Source organism: Larus michahellis, chromosome 2, assembly GCF_964199755.1.
Source record: "Larus michahellis chromosome 2, bLarMic1.1, whole genome shotgun sequence".
In the NCBI taxonomy this organism is placed as follows: Eukaryota; Metazoa; Chordata; class Aves; order Charadriiformes; family Laridae; genus Larus; species Larus michahellis.
Window position 1 is genome coordinate 36,680,099 of NC_133897.1, and position 15,857 is coordinate 36,695,955.

Here is a 15,857-nt window from a genome sequence, read left to right on the forward strand (position 1 = left end):
CTCCCTACTGTCAATGCAGGCATAGACAGACTTCATTTACCCACTTCTGATAAATCACAAAATCATGATACTCACCGCCATTAAGATTTTTCCTTCTGAAGTAACAAAGCAAAATGTGGATAAATAGCATAAAAAAAACCCCAGAGACGAATACTGGAAGCTCTTTGTATACCCGGTCTGTCACTCTTACAGAAAGCATTTTTACTTTAAAACTTTGCCATTCACAACAGCCTATTTAGAACAGATGAATGTTTAAAAAAAAAGTCCAAATACAACATACACAACATAATGCATCTACTATGGATAAACAGACTCTTAAAGCTATGTGTTAACTGTCATGAGTCAGAGCTGAGTGACCTAGAACTCCATGGGGCCCCTCCTAGTTGAGCTCTTCTGCTCTGAGGCAGACAGATACAGGCAGGGCAGGGCAACCCTCATCCTCTTCCCACATTTAAAACCATCATGTAAGGTGTGGAAAGTAGAGACATAACACACGCTGCCTTTTAAAAAATTAGTAGAAAAACCCACACAAGCATAAGGATGGAAAAACAGTGGAGATCAGCCAAAGCAACCACGGTATTAGTCTGGGAAAGTAAGCAAGCAGCTACGGTATCCTTACATGACTGTCCACTAAATCTGGATCTAGGGATTAGCAGGAGAGAAAAGATACTAGAAAAAGGTGATTTGTTTTCTTGTCACCAGTAATACCGGAGAGATTTTACTCTCCTCTCCAAAATTAGAATACCGATGTAAGTATAAACCCTTCTTCTTTTCCTCTTAGTGTCACATGTACACACAGAAACCCACAGAAAAAAAAAAAAACAACAAAACAACCAAGCCTCATCAGCCTCAGGTTAGGACAGCTGAGGCCTAAACGTTGACAAAACTTTCATGGAAGAATTAATTAAAAAGCAATTATGTTAAAATAACACAATTCAGAGAAAAGATATACCATCCTCCAGGATCCACTAGAATAAATACATAATATCCTGCAGAAGCTGCAACCTATTCACAGTAAGTTTATTCAGAGAATTTTTCCCGCAGGAAAAAAAAAAAAAAAGAAATAGATGCGGCCAGTTATGATGCTACAAAGCCCAGAATCTATTTATTTATCAGATGCTTTTCTCTACATGTGGTGACCTGCAAAATTGCCTCAGCTGTAGCAATAGCTGCTGAAAAACTCCGGCAACAGGTACTACTATATCTGTGATTTCATGGGAAAAGTTATAAATATTTTCAGTTAAATAGATTCACTAAAATGCAATGAGGTTTTTTTAATGTTTATATATATATATGTTTTAAAAAATATATAAATAAAGTTGCATTTAAGTGAATGCTTTCGCAGTCTCATCAAATGATTCACGTATGTCAGCCCTTCCCCTTCCTCCTTCCACTTTATGTATTTCCCTACTGATCTGAAGCTATATTATTTCTGGGTGTTCAAGGTTACTTAAGTTACAGTCACAGAACGGAATGGGGCAGGGCACAGGAAATATAAAGATCATTTATAAGGCAGGACTTCAAACAACTGATCCAGCTATATCTCCAGGGATTTGATAAACAGGCATTAAAATAACGAGGATAGAGAAAGATGGGTGAAACACTAGAGTATTCAGAGTCACTCAGCAGGACTCTCCTGCCGATGAGATCTCTCATTCATGAGACAAGGACACTGACCCTCTAGGACAAGGTGACACACCCAAGAAGGGATTTACAGATGAAAATGAGAAGTGAAAGTTGTTGGGCACCCACACAATCTCCCCATCTAACCTCACTGCACTAGCAAAGGAAAACGAGGATGTGGCCAAGAAGGACTCTTATCTCTGGCAGTTTGATAGAGGACTAAAAGTCCAAATACAGATGAGAAAAGGGGTCAGGCAGACAAGTAGTCTGCCCTGGTAAACAGGCCAGATAAAACATTGTGAAGTATTTGTGTACAAAAAAGCCTCAAACCAAACCAACCCAAACAAAAACCAACAAACAAACAAACCAGGCCTATACTACAAAACTGATGAACTTGAATTAAATACAAGACTAGATACCACAGGGATAGAGTCTTGGTGGCTAAAATACATATTGAAATGTGCACACTATTCAGAAAAGCCAGCAGAGGTAAAGGCGATACTTATCTAAACCACTTAGAACTGTGGTAGATTAAAATAACCCAAACACACTGAACAGAATCCAATTGGGTCAAAAAAATAAAAAACAAACAACCCACTTTAAAAAAGGACAGTCCTGCTCAGAGTGCTGAGAGTCTGTGGTAGATTCCAAGAAACCAGCCTTGGTGCAGATTTTATTTTATTAGAATGAAAAAATATCACAGTGAATTAGGCATTAAGGGAAATTAACTTCTTTGACTCAAACAAGCAATAAGCAAAAGGAACTAGTTTAAGTAGTCAAGTAGACTGAGGAATTCAAACTCTCCAAAACTGATAATGCTGAGCTGCTGCTTCATTAGATGTGCAGAAACAAATCTAGAAATGCCTCATGGGATGCAGTGTGCAATAGACAACTTGCAAGACGAAACAGGCCTAACTAGATAAATAGCTTCCCCACACCTCCCCAGGCAGGGAAAGAGTTGATTAATATACGAGGTGCAATTTCTCTGAAGTATGGGAATAAAATTAAAACTTAAAAAAATTATTTAAAGGTATTGAAAACAAAGTTATTCAACAACACACTGAAACTAAGCGAAGAAGTGAAAATTTCTTAGTAAAGAAACAAAGACAGGATGTCTACTATGAAACAGGCCTTGAAACTTTCACAATCAACATGGAATCAAGAGTAATAGCTTCCTGAGCATGAGTTGAGGAAATCAGATGATACTGCTACATATTTCTGAAAGAAAAGGCAGATTAAATTGTACACATAGTTGCAAATAAAACTTTCATGCATTCTCAAGTTATTGTGCCTATTTCACCTCTAACCAATATAAACATTTAAAAACCGTAATTGTCCTCCTCAGAGAGCATCTGTTGTTCATTTCAATGGCCAGTCCAGCTCAAACCACGACACATAATCTATACCTTTTAAGCAAACAAAAAAACAGTTGGAGATACTCTATGATGGGCAGGAGAGCAAACAGAATACCTGCCTTAGAGTTGGAGGTGAGGGAAGAAAAGGGAAATCAGCACTACTACAATCAGTAACATGCAAGATTTCAGATTAAGTCAAAGAGTCAGAAGGAAATACCAAGGTCAATGGTAACATATTAACTTTAAAAAATAATAATAATTTAAAAAGACAAAAGAAATATGTAGATCTCATCTGAAGCTGTCAGCAGCTGCATAAAAAAATTGATAAAGCTGGCAATTACCTTATTTAGTAGAAGAGTTGCAAAGTGACTAAGTAACTGGCCACAGAAGATGACAAAAAAATGTCAGGCCTGACACTGATCATCAGAAGAGTTTGCCAAGAATTATCTTGCGGATAGTTTTATTTAACAGTCCTACTAGTGACAAAAGAATTGAGGTGTCTAATAAAAATTGCTGCTGACAAAAAGTATAGAGGCACCTCTGATGCACCAAACAACTAGAACACTAGGTGAGAGGAACCACATGAACAGAAGCAGTGACAGGGAATGCAGTTCATCAGTCCTGAAGGCAAGGTCAGGACCCAAAGAGTAAGACAAGCAGAAGTTCTGCTATGACAGCTGGAAGTGACCAAGGACAAGAAGGTACTTAAATGTATAAGTTGATTACACAGTCACTCCATCACCAGTTTGACGAAAGTCTGACAAGAGAAAAAGAGTTACCCTTGACATTTCCTACAGAGATATACAGGGAAGCATCAGAAAAAGCCATTGTGCAAGATACTGCCAGCATCTAATCTGGTCAGGAAACAAAAAATAGTACCTAAAATACACCTGAGATCAATAGAAGCTCATAAAAGGAAGACTGACAGCAGAATATTTTCCTGAAGTAAATACTGTGAGCATACCTAGTCAGCCACATAACAAGATTCTCTGCATCTCTTCAAGTCTAAATAGAAGAGTCCTAGCCTGACTGAGGGAACAGGAGAGTCCCCCTCAAGTGAACAAAGCAAAAAGTTAACCAGTTTACAAAGGCTCAGAAGAAATGCAGATGCTCATATAAAAACTGAGAGAAAATGTCAATTTTAGTCAGGTGTATAAACTGCTTATGGATACATTTAGCCAGAATCCTGGAGTAAAGTTTTAGTCAAAGCAGGGACATTTTGAAATTGTTAATGGGACACCTGGGGTCAAAGCTCTGACTATTTTAAGATGATGCCTGGTCACTTTACTAAAAGGAATATACGAATGTATTGACTGCAACAAATACATGACCATGAAGTCTTGTGATGTGTCAGTAGAGCCACTTTCAGCAAGGAAGCCTTTATATACCACTTACCAACGTTACTATTGCTGATTTAACCTGGGCTGCAAACTGACTTTGCCTTAATACTCTAAAGTTTCCATTAATAAAAAGAAATTATTTCAGTTTTACTCACTTATATGTATGTCTTTTGTCAACAAAGGTTTGGTGGGGTTTTTTTAAGGAATATTAATTTCAAAAAGTGGCAGATCAAGGAAACTGTATTTTTTAGAATTTATGTTTAGGCTACCAGACATATGTAGCTTTACTATATCAATTCTGATAACTAAATTTGTTGATATTTTCTCCTTGATTTGATGTCAAAACTTTGCATGCCCATGCCTTTCTGAAAGAGGATGACTGCAGTTTCCAGAGTTCTGGGACTCAGATACTCTAATATGCAGAAACAAGCATTTCAGAATCTCTGTGCAGGGAGGAATTGGAGGATCAGAACAATTTTCTTCAATTCCCTTCTTCAACATAACCAATCCAAGCATGAGTCTAGCCAATCTATGTCTTGAAATTTTTGTTTGTACTCCTACATTCCACAAAACATTCTTGCATGCAAATGTTTCAGTGGCATTCACAGACTGGGCAAAAACATTTCATAGGATGACTTGCCTGGATTTACTCAGAACACCCCCATTGTTTTCCAAGAGTCAAAAAGAACCACAAGGAAGTTAAAAAGCAGTTTTGTCAGCCAGAAGTAGTGAGGATTAAAGTTATGTACAGTAATATGTAAAAAAACTGTTTTCCCATCCTTCATCCCTAGTTTTCTTACCAAATACCATCCTTTCTCTCAGCTGTAAATGCATTAGGGTAGGCTAATATAGAAGATATTATTTTATTGAAAAAATAATGCACAAGAGATGCACAGCCTACACCTTCTCTCTTAAGTCACCCATCACAAGGTGGATTAAGTGGCAATGCACTTGCAGACTGTTGATCAATGATATTAAGAATAAAAATCCCTCAAGAATTCAAGTTCTGCAAGATGCAAGGACTGTGAGACAGGCCACAGAGACAAAGACATTAATCTTCTTAATAGTCCGCAGACAAACATTTTTTTTTTTTTTAAGCTTAGAACATAAAATTCATTTAACAGCAAGGAAATATGAGCTTTTTGCAGAAGGGCTCTGCAGAATTATAGCACTGCCTAGGTTGGAAGGGTCCTTTCAGATAATAGAGTTCAGCCATAGACCTAACACTGACAAAAAACACCACTAAACCGTATTGCTAAGCACCATGTCTACCCATCTTTTAAATACCTCCAGGGATGACTATTCCACCACTTTCCTGGGCAGGCTGTTCCAATGCTCGATAACCCTTTTGGTGAAGAAATTTTTCCTAATATCTAATCTAAAGCTCCCCTGGTGCAACTTAAAGGCCATTTCCTCTTGTCCTATCACCTGTTACTTGGGAGAAGAAACCGACCCCCACCTCTCCACAACCTCCTTCCAGGTTGTAGAGAGCGATAAGGTCTCCCCTCAGACTCCTTTTCTCCAGGCTAAACAACCCCAGCTCCCTCAGCCACTGTTCATAAAGACTTGTTTTCCAGACCCCTCACCAACTTCGTTGCCCTTGTCTGGACACGCTCCAGGACCCCATTGTCTTTCTTGTAGTGAGGGGCCCAAAACTGAACACAGTATTCAAGGTGGGGCCTCACCAGTGCCAAGTACAGGGGGACCATCACTTCCCTAGTCCTACTCACCACGCTGTTCCTGATACAGGCCAGGATGCTGTTGGCCGCCTTGGCCACCTGGGCACACTGCTGGCTCATATTCAGCCGGCAGTCCACCAACACCCCCAGGCCCTTTTTCTGCCAGGCAGCTCTCCAGCCACTCTTCCTTGAGTCTGTAGCCAGAAAACCAGAAGAAAACAACTCTCATATGGTTCTGAGAAAGCCAGAAGCAAACAACTCTCATCCTGCACTGAAGAGAGGGTGCATTTACGCTAACCATGCATTCTAGTCATAATAAAGTAAATAATGCAAGCTCATTTGTCAAGGAACGCTTGGCAGTTCAATGTGAACTGTCAACTGTCATTATGTCTGGATTATCAAGACCAAAACGGCATCCACAGTTAGGAAAATGTGGATGTTTTCAAATGCTCAGAAACCAAGCCTCTTCAAGTAGGAAGCAGTCACCACCACAGACAAGCCCCACAAATGTTCGCCAAAGCAAGAACACTCAGTCACTTGATGATACTGAGATACAGCCACTGTTCTACCACTAAATTACTGTGAATTACTTTTTAAAAATAGAGGTGGCTGACAATACAGCTAGAAATAAATGGGAAGTTGCATCTTCCCTGCTCAGCTTATCAAACTAATCAACTAGGACTAAAAGCAGATTATTAAAGCCTGCCTGATGAAAACAATGACCTTGTATGCATTTAAAAATACTTAATGGTCTCCCATTACTTGAAGTTTTATCTTTTAAATTGTAAGGTTAACACCAGTAAGGGATCTTCAGTGCACCAGCAATTGCATGCATATGACATGGCAGAAAAAAGTGACCTTATATCCTTAAGTGTTCCTGCAATAAAGGAAAAAAAAAAAAAACATATATTTTACAAGTCACCCAAATCAAATGCTCTATTTTGCGAAAGCAATTTTTTTTTTAAAAAATGTATGCAAACAAACAATAAGTATCATCTGTGGAAGTGACATCCTGGCAACGGCTCTGCTGTTGATTTTCAAGTGGAAGTGTTGATTCTGTTGAACCTCCAAAAGTACAGTACAATATAGTATTATACATAGGAAAATAAGCTATAAAATAAAGAGTGAAGCCTAAAATACAGCTATCCTGTGGAAAATTCTAATACTTTATCTCTGAATCTGAAATTAAGTTCCATATTTATTCAGCAAATTGAATGAAACAATGATTTCAGCAGTGCATTTTTATTCATATTCTAAGAAATAGGATGTTAAAAAGCTTGTTTCAAAAAAACAAACTGGATATCAGCTAAAAGGCTAAGTACTTTATTTATTCACGACAGCAGTTCCCTACCTGAGTAAGTTCTCCTTTCTCAACAATTTGAGATTCTCTGAGCACTGGGAGATATTTAATAAGTGAGTCTTAGTTTTATAAAGTTTATACAGTTACAATATTGAGTGCTTCTGGTTTTAATGTCTTGCAGATGATACAAGTGCATTTGAATGGCAGTAACAAATCCGCAAGTGAACTCAATCACTATTTTTTTATTATTATTTTTAAACAACAGGAAAGAATGAATGGGGTTTATACTTCCTGAATTTCAGCAGCTGTGGCAGTAGTATAAGAGCTTTGAATTGTTACTTCCTAGCTAGGTCACTCAGTTAAAAAATTTCACTACCATTCAGTTAAGGAAGACAAGAATCAATCATAATACTTTGGCGCAATATCTTGCTCAACACCCAAACTTGAAATTTCATTTCCCTTTAGATCTGTTTTTTTGGACAGAAGGTTAAAAATAACATGTCAAAACAGTCCCTCATACCCAGCCCAGGAATGTAAACCCAGCTGGGCTCCTGCTCAGCCTAGCAGCGGTACAGATACCACAGTGTTACGCAAATGTGGGTCCACCATACATCTTAACCGTCTATCATATTATTCAGTAAATAATACATGTTGATGCTAGTAAGGGTACACCTACTGAATTAACTTCTTAAAACACAGTAGCTTTCTTGCTAAGACACAACAAAGTCCTGTAGACCAATACCTAAATTATTTTCCTTCCATTGTTCAACTTTAAGCAGAAAACAAATAAGAAATACCAACTCTTCCAACATGGTTGTTACTAGAGTTCAACAACAGGACTAGATTTAGCCTGGAACTAGATTCTCCTCTTCATACACAAATTGCTTGTTATCTGACCTTAGTATCAGCAAGTTTGCAAACCCTATGAGTTCTAATTCTTTTCTATTTCTAGAAGTCAAGTTCTGCCACACAGACACCATGAATCCTCCATGAGAAGCCTATTACAACAATGGTTATGCTCTTCTGTACGAAAGATGACCTGTATCCCAACTAATAGGTTGTTTATTGACTAAGTTAAGGCCCAGGCAAGACTGGAAAAGAACACCAGGACTCTGACTGGCTTTTCTAAAATCATTTCTAGATCTGAGTTTGAAGAACAGAGTTGCACTACACTAAACTTCAACATACACTAGTACAATTATCACAGAATGGTTGAGGTTGGAAGGGATCTCTGGAGGTCATCTGGTCCATTCCTCCCTGCTCAAGCAGGGCCACCTGGAGCTGGTTGCCCAGGACCACATTCAAACAAATTTTGAGTATCTCCAAGGAGGGAGACTCCTCAACATCTCTGGGTAACCTGTGCCACTGCTCAATCACACTCACAGTGAATACTTCCTGATGTTCAGAGGGAACCTCCTGTATTCCAGTGCCCACTGCCTCTGGTCCTGTCCTGCTGCATATCTTAACAAGTGACAAACCCATTATCAGAACATTATCTTTTAAGGAAACTAAGCATGGGTGTTCTGAGTGTATCAACCAACACTATTTAACAGTAACAGCAAGTAAGATGCAGTTCTGAGAAGTTTCCAGGACATGACAGTACCAGGGTAGACCACAGATCCCTACTAATCCCTCTTACTTACTAGCAAAAAAAAGTTAGTGAGAAATCTTATCTTCAGGCATAGTCTTAATAACAACTTTTGCTTATTTTTTTTTGTTTCTTTGTTCCATTATCACTTGTTTAAAAAGCAAATACCTGCAATTTTTCAGCAATAATGCCATCTCCAAATAGCCTGATGCAGGCTGCTTCTTTTGAGGTGGCAAACTCATTGCTAAAAAAAATAATGGACTAGCATGTTCTTAGAGCATCTGCTACTTAAACAGCTGTGTAGTGCCCAAGAACTGAGAGGTCACATGCCACTGAGCTGCACAGATGCATCCAACTGCAGGGGTAAAACCCCACACAGTTCCCAAATAGTAGAAAGGTATCTCTCAGCCAGTACCAGCCTGCCCGCCTTTGGCAAGCAGCAAGGTATCAGGGAGGAAACCTAAGAAAACCACCACAAAAACTCCTACCACAGTCATCTTCACAACTAGCAAAGACTCAGTAGCCCACATCCTTTGGTGTTAGCTTCATCAGCTCCCCAGTATGCAGACAGGAATCACCAGCACGTCTTCGGGATCCCCATTGCTACTGACGTTTTACACTTCATTATTTTAAAGCCCTCAAGCAGTACCGCTGAAGATCAACAGACAGTCACCGTGTCTTTTTTTAAGGTATCTGAGACAGTTAGTAACTGAATCACATTCATAGCGAAACTTCCTCCCTCCTCCTCCCCCCCTACATTATAAGTTGCGCTTACGTTCACAGTTTATGCTGTCAAAGCTTTGTCTCAAGCAAGGGATATAGAAAGAAAGGACAGAACTATTCACTCTCCTTCAGAATACAGTATTTTATAAGGCTATTAAACAAGCTCCTTTTTCTAGCAATACAGTTGCAGCCAGCATAGTCCCAGGTGCCAGTATGAGCAAGGCGCGTTCTATAGCATGTTCAGGGGAGATACTTCTATTATGCCTCACAGCCTGAGGCGGCAGCAGAACCCTTTTGACAATAAAACTTATCACGGCTGGTTTCAAAGCCATCTGTTGCAACTCCAGACAGGACAGCAAAAGTTCTGTAAAAATAAGAATTGTACACTTCACATTTCACTTGGGGAACTAAAAGCATGAAGAAACTCTCTCTATCCCTCCTCAAGGCTATTTTTCTAGACACACTGACAAAGCAATTATCTTGGCGAAGAGGGAGACATTGCAAAAATTTTTTATTGTTTTTATATATATTTTTTTTTTTCCTTTTAACATGAGTGGTTGGTGAGACAGAAGAAAGTAGCGCCAGAGACCTATATCCTACTGTGCCCATGTGAAAACTTCAAGGGCAGGACTTAACCTTGTGTAACAAGCAGAATTAACAGTGACACAGATGGGCTTGTGCACAGAGAAGGATAAAGTCTCCTGCACACACGGTTCTTTTTGTGATCGACAAGCTGTTCAGAAATTTTCTTCTGTGGTTTCAGCTACTCTCCTGGCAAAAACAAGTAAACACGTAAGGCAAATGGAGCATATCCACGCAGTTGTTCTTTATCAGAACCATTAAGAGCAGGAGCTTCATTTAATTTCACCAGCAACTATATAAAAATGGAACAGACTAAAACCAGAACAGTAACAATGTATTTACTGTGACTAGGAAAAGCCTCCAGAATCACAAGAAGTAGCGGCGTAAGTCAGATCAGAGAGGGGCGACCTAAAAGTGACCTAAGTGATCGCCACAACAGATAAGAAATGACACTTGTGACAGTAGAGACTCTGCTGTATCATCACAAGCAGTAATAACAGAATTGGCAGAAATTAAGATGAGGGAAGAGTACAACTATATTCAGCCAGGGGAACGTTTCAGACTTCTACTCTTTGAAAACACTCATCAGAGGATACACTGAATGGACAGAAAGCCTAATGCTTCATGTTTTTCTAATGGCAACAAAAAGTCATTACTGAGATCCAACAGGTATCATTACCACAAACACAGAATAATTATAAACACTGATACAAACAAGGATTAGTTTCTCACCTTTGCTATTTTGTAATGTTACCATCTTCATTCTAAGAATAGCAGTTAAATACGAGTGCTGCATGACAACTGCAGCACCACATACTACCGTGTTTTTGCTGTGGCGGTTTTTTAAATTTCAGCTCAACCAACATGCAGGCAGAATCTGAAGCTATCACATCAAAATAAAAATCTCCTTAATTCCCAATTCATGCACTACATTGGAAGGCAGAGGAAAGGGAGCTGTGTTTGCACACCCATGTTAACAAAAGTGCCAAAGAAAATGTCCAGAAGGAAGTAATTAAGTGTTGACATGGTAGCAGCTGTGTTTGCCAATCTAAATATGATTCAGCCATCAAAACCTCACAACTTAAAGACTAAAGAGGGAATCTTCAGTTCAAGTACTTGTAATTTAACAACTGGACTTTAAAGTGAGAAATCTAGAAACACAGATACACGTGCACCTCTTGATCAAACAAGGAATGCAGAGCTCAGATATTATGCTATTCAATGACTGCAAAGGAAGGATTTTTTAAATTCAGTCTAAACTGTTACAAAATTGAAAAACAATGCACAGAGGCACATAAAGAATCATATCTACAGCCTTCCTTCTGTGACCTACCAGATGCTATTAGGCAGCCACTGCCTTTATATCAGGTTGTCTTACAGACAGATATACGATTAGTAAGTTTGGAGATCCCTCCAAGAGATAGAAACCCATAGCAATTTTCAGTGCACTACTTCAGCTTAAGGTTTAGAGGTCAGTGAAAGTCAGTTCTCAATCTTACTCCTCTCTCCTTTTGCACATAACAGGGATTCCTGTCAAATCATGCTTATAAGTACTTATTTTCCACAGAAAAAGGTTTGAGAGCTGTGTCTAGAACAGCCTTCATCCAAAGACTGTGAAGCACAAGCGAACAGGCATTGCAAAAATTGCTTAACACCCTCCACATCAAAAGCGGCTCAACTCTGTTTCTTTACTTTCGTGGTTAGCATCATGGAGCGCCCAGGCACTGAAATAGGATTAAGCGCTGTCGTGCTTACTGCTATGTACTAACACGTGACTTCTACCCTAAGGAACTTGCACTGAGTCAGGGCTGTTCTGGCACACCAGACAGGCAGGGCAGCAGAGGCTGAGCTGACAGAACGCGTTTCTCAGTCTCAGATGGCACTTCTTAGAGTGCTCTCACCACTTTTACTAGCAAGGCAGGTACCCGAATTCATATTAATAAATAAATAAATAACTCCGATCATTTAACAATTATCTCAGTTGGGACACCTGACTATAGAAAATCAGACAGAATTTGTGCAAGCTTTCTGTTTTCTTCCTCCGCTGAGACTGCCCTTTTTTTTTCTAATATTTCAAGCAACTTGCAACAACATTCCATGAGTTCCATGTTGACAGAGCTCCAAAACCACTACTCCAACACTGTGTTGATTCACGTCATAACTTCATATATAATAGAATCTGCTATTTCTGAACATACACGCTACATGAAAGTCACAAGCAGCTTCAAGAACTTTGCATGAGCAACAAGCTAAAACAGATTGAAAGGAGGAGTAGTTACGGATATCCTGCCTCCCAGGATCAGACCCACAGCCCTGCTTTTCTTAGCTATTATGTTTCCAACTTTACCCAGATTGTCATATTCATTAGCATCAACACCCACATCGCTCATGCCTGAAGGCAGACAGCAAACTTCAGTCTAAGGTAATTAGAAATTAACATCGAGGAGATATACTTTATGTTAGCAGAATAAGGACAAGCACCCACAATGGGGCAGAAGGTTACATACACAAAACCTCTTTGTCCTTCAGATAAATGAGGAGCTAAAGCAGTGAAACATGTACTTCCAGGCACAACATTCAAGGATTTACATACTTGTACCACAAGTGACAGCTGCAGGAGACTAAAAACAAAGTCTGTCCCCCAGAGTATACTGCTTGAACACAACCACAAAGGCAGAAGACCAACATGAAAATCCAGCATTCCGAAGAGCAGAGCTGTGTAAATTTGGTAACAGAAACACATTAGACCCAGTCTGGAGAGTTGTTTGTCAGATCTCACAAGAAGTGCATCCTATTATTGGAAACTTGATACAGAAAAAGGCAATTAGATTCTCCTAGAAGTTTCACTGGCTTCCTTCATAGTGGTGTATCACAGTAGCCCCAAGCCTTTACCAGCAAAGCTTCACACCTTTGGTGAATCAAATCTCAACATAACTGAAATCAGCTGAGAAGTTTCTACTGACTTCAATAAGATCAAAATATGCTGATACAAACACCACGCTTCTTCCGACGTATAGAAGTACCCCATGACTGCACAGTCCCACACTCATTTTGCTGCCTAGTTCATCACTGCATTTTTTTGAAATGCATATTACAGCAAATCAAGTTTAAGCCTAAAATATATTAGCTACAAAATGAGAAAAGCCTTCCTATTGAAAAACATAATTAATATATAAATTGGCAAGAGCACTGTTTGTAGCAACTGAAAATTCAGCTTATTAGAAACCATAAGATCTCAGACTGCCAGAATGCCCTATTCCACTCTACCTTCTACAGAGCATGTAAAAAACCCTACAGAATGCAACAAATGAAGGAAAGTTTGTTAGACTGACATACATATATTTATAATGGATGTGGTTTGAACGAGACCCAATTCTGTATAATGACATACACACAGCTACCAAAAAAACCAAATAAGGATTTGTATAAAACCCAGTATACTTACGTTTGCAAAAGTGAATGAGCTAGCCACACATGCAGTGTTGCAGTAAGCAAACTCCAGCTGAGTCTCACCATCATTTCCTGTCCCTGGTGAACATGCCGGTAATTTCAGCCCAACCACAACTGTTCAGCACACACACGTGCACAGTCATACACAGAGAGCATCTCCAATCCCTAAAATTCCCCTCCCACCTTTCCTGCAGGCAAACCCACATATTATACACGATGATAAGAGAGGACATAAATGGGGCCGAAATACAGGGTGTGGGGAGGGGGATATCAGAGTAAAGAAAAAGAGAATAAGGAACTGTAAACATTATTGTTTTGTCAATGGACTAGAAGCCACATAGAGAATATTTAGCTTAGTCTATTGGAGTACAGACTAGGGAAGATTACTTCAGATATTATTTTAAACATTTTCAATAATAAAACCAAAGCTCATTAAAATTAAGACTGTTGTTACCCAGGGCTTTACAGAAAACGTCCATGAAAACACCTGCTTTAAATACCCAAACCAGACTTACAAGCTCTGTTGAAATTAAGTAGAGTGAAACATTCTGAACTCTATGATTAATTGATGAAAGTCAAGGGATGAAGCAAAAGCCAACTGTTCCCTCTGTCCCTTCTCGAGACAGCAGAGAAGGAAGAACACTCTCACCATCATTAGAGGCCTAGGACAAAAACATAAGGCAGACAAATTGCCTTACAAGGAAGAAGAAAATTTATTAGATGCCCTTTTCTCTAGCCATTCCAGATAGCCTCCTAGTAAAAATAAATCAGCGTCGGTAAAGAGTACTTCACTGTCAGCAAACTGTACCAAAGTTGTCGAGTAATGGAGCATTTAAATGCTCATATTGCCTAATTTGTCCTCAAGTGGAAATTAATCAACCTGGAAACTGAAGAGGCTGGACTTAATTAACCTATTTTCTTAAAAATGTGGGAAATAATGGTGGCATTTTTTATTTTACAGGAGCACAGAGAACGGCAGCTTTGGTGAAGCGACAGCTTTGCAAACACGCCCAAAATTTCTGAAGTTACATGTAGCAGCCGGCCGGCTGCCAGCTCGGTTGCCCAGAGCAGGCAGGAGACCTGCCCCTGCCCGCTGCCTCCCGGGAACGCCGCCTCGCCGCCCGGGAACCGGCTGCCCGCTGTATCACGGCTCATCTGCAATTCCCTCCGTCTCGGTGCCACCGGCAGCGAGATAAAGGACGAGCAGCCCTCAGCAGCACTCTCCCGAAGCAGGAAAAGGTGTTTTAAGTTGGCTGCCGCTCCGGAGCGGACGTGGGGGCTGTAACAGCGGGGCCGGGGACAACCGAGAGCCGCGGGGGGTGATCGGAGAGGGGGCTCGGCGGGGCTGAGGCGCTGCTCCGGCGGCAGCAGCCGCCCGCCCACCGCCGGCCAGCGGCCCCCGGGGGGCTCCCGCTGCGAGCCGGGCCACAATGGTGCATTTTATGTGGTAAAAAGCCACTTTTCTGGCGTGAAGAGTTCGCCGGAGGGCGCCACCCTGCCTTGCCCGAGCCGCCCCGCAGACCACCAGGAACGTCGCCGCGCCTCAGGAAAGGGGGCTGCAACCGCCCCCCACCCACGGGCTACGCCCCGCCCCGCCGCCCCTTCCCTACGGCGCGGCGGTGAAGCGGCCCCGCGGCCCGCCAGCCCAGCCCGGACACCTACCTGAGCTGCTCACCTGCCGCCAGCCGAGCTACCGCCCGCCGGGCGCCCCCGCCATGGCCCCCGGGCGGCGGCGCCCCACAGACAGCAAGAAGGAGGGAGGAAGAAGCCGGGCGGGAGCGACAACCGCAACCATAAAGAGCCGCTCTACCTGCGCCGAGGGGTGGGCGGAGGCGCACGGAGCAGCACCTCCGCTCCCGCCGAGCTCCTGGGGACCGTCCAGGAGAGGGACTGTGGGCGGGACCGTCGCGCTTGATTGACAGCCACCCTGGCCAACGGGAAGCGCCCGTTTACTCCCCCCACGTGCTAAGGAGGCGTTATTGCCGCCATCCCCCCCGGCCGTTGAGGCGGGGTGTTTCCATGACGTCACGGGTGGCGGCCAGGTGGGGAGCGGTCCCTGAGGGGACGCGGGGACGGGAGCCGCGGGCTAAGCCGGGGCTGAGCCCGGCAGCCGGCCTTCAGCAGCTGGGGCAGGGCGAGGGGGTGCCTCAGGGGGAGGCGCGGAGCTGATCCTTCGGAGCCGGAGGACTGATGGCTGCCTCGGCCGCCCCGCCCCGT

General features: G+C 41.7%; 1 protein-coding gene across 8 annotated transcripts in view; it reads right to left on the reverse strand.

The window, feature by feature from the left end:
• OSBPL3 (oxysterol binding protein like 3) overlaps positions 1–15,538 on the reverse strand; it is a 93,952-nt gene extending 78,414 nt beyond the window's left edge. For 2 of the 8 annotated variants that reach the window (XM_074574876.1, XM_074574872.1), the window contains exon 1: positions 15,303–15,538. The gene's annotated coding sequence lies outside the window, so the exon portion shown is untranslated. Of the gene's footprint in view, positions 1–13,635; positions 13,755–15,302 lie in introns of those variants that run through there. The other 6 variants (XM_074574873.1, XM_074574869.1, XM_074574875.1 and 3 more) reach the window with 3 other exon arrangements.
• Between the last annotated feature and the right edge of the window lie 319 nt (positions 15,539–15,857).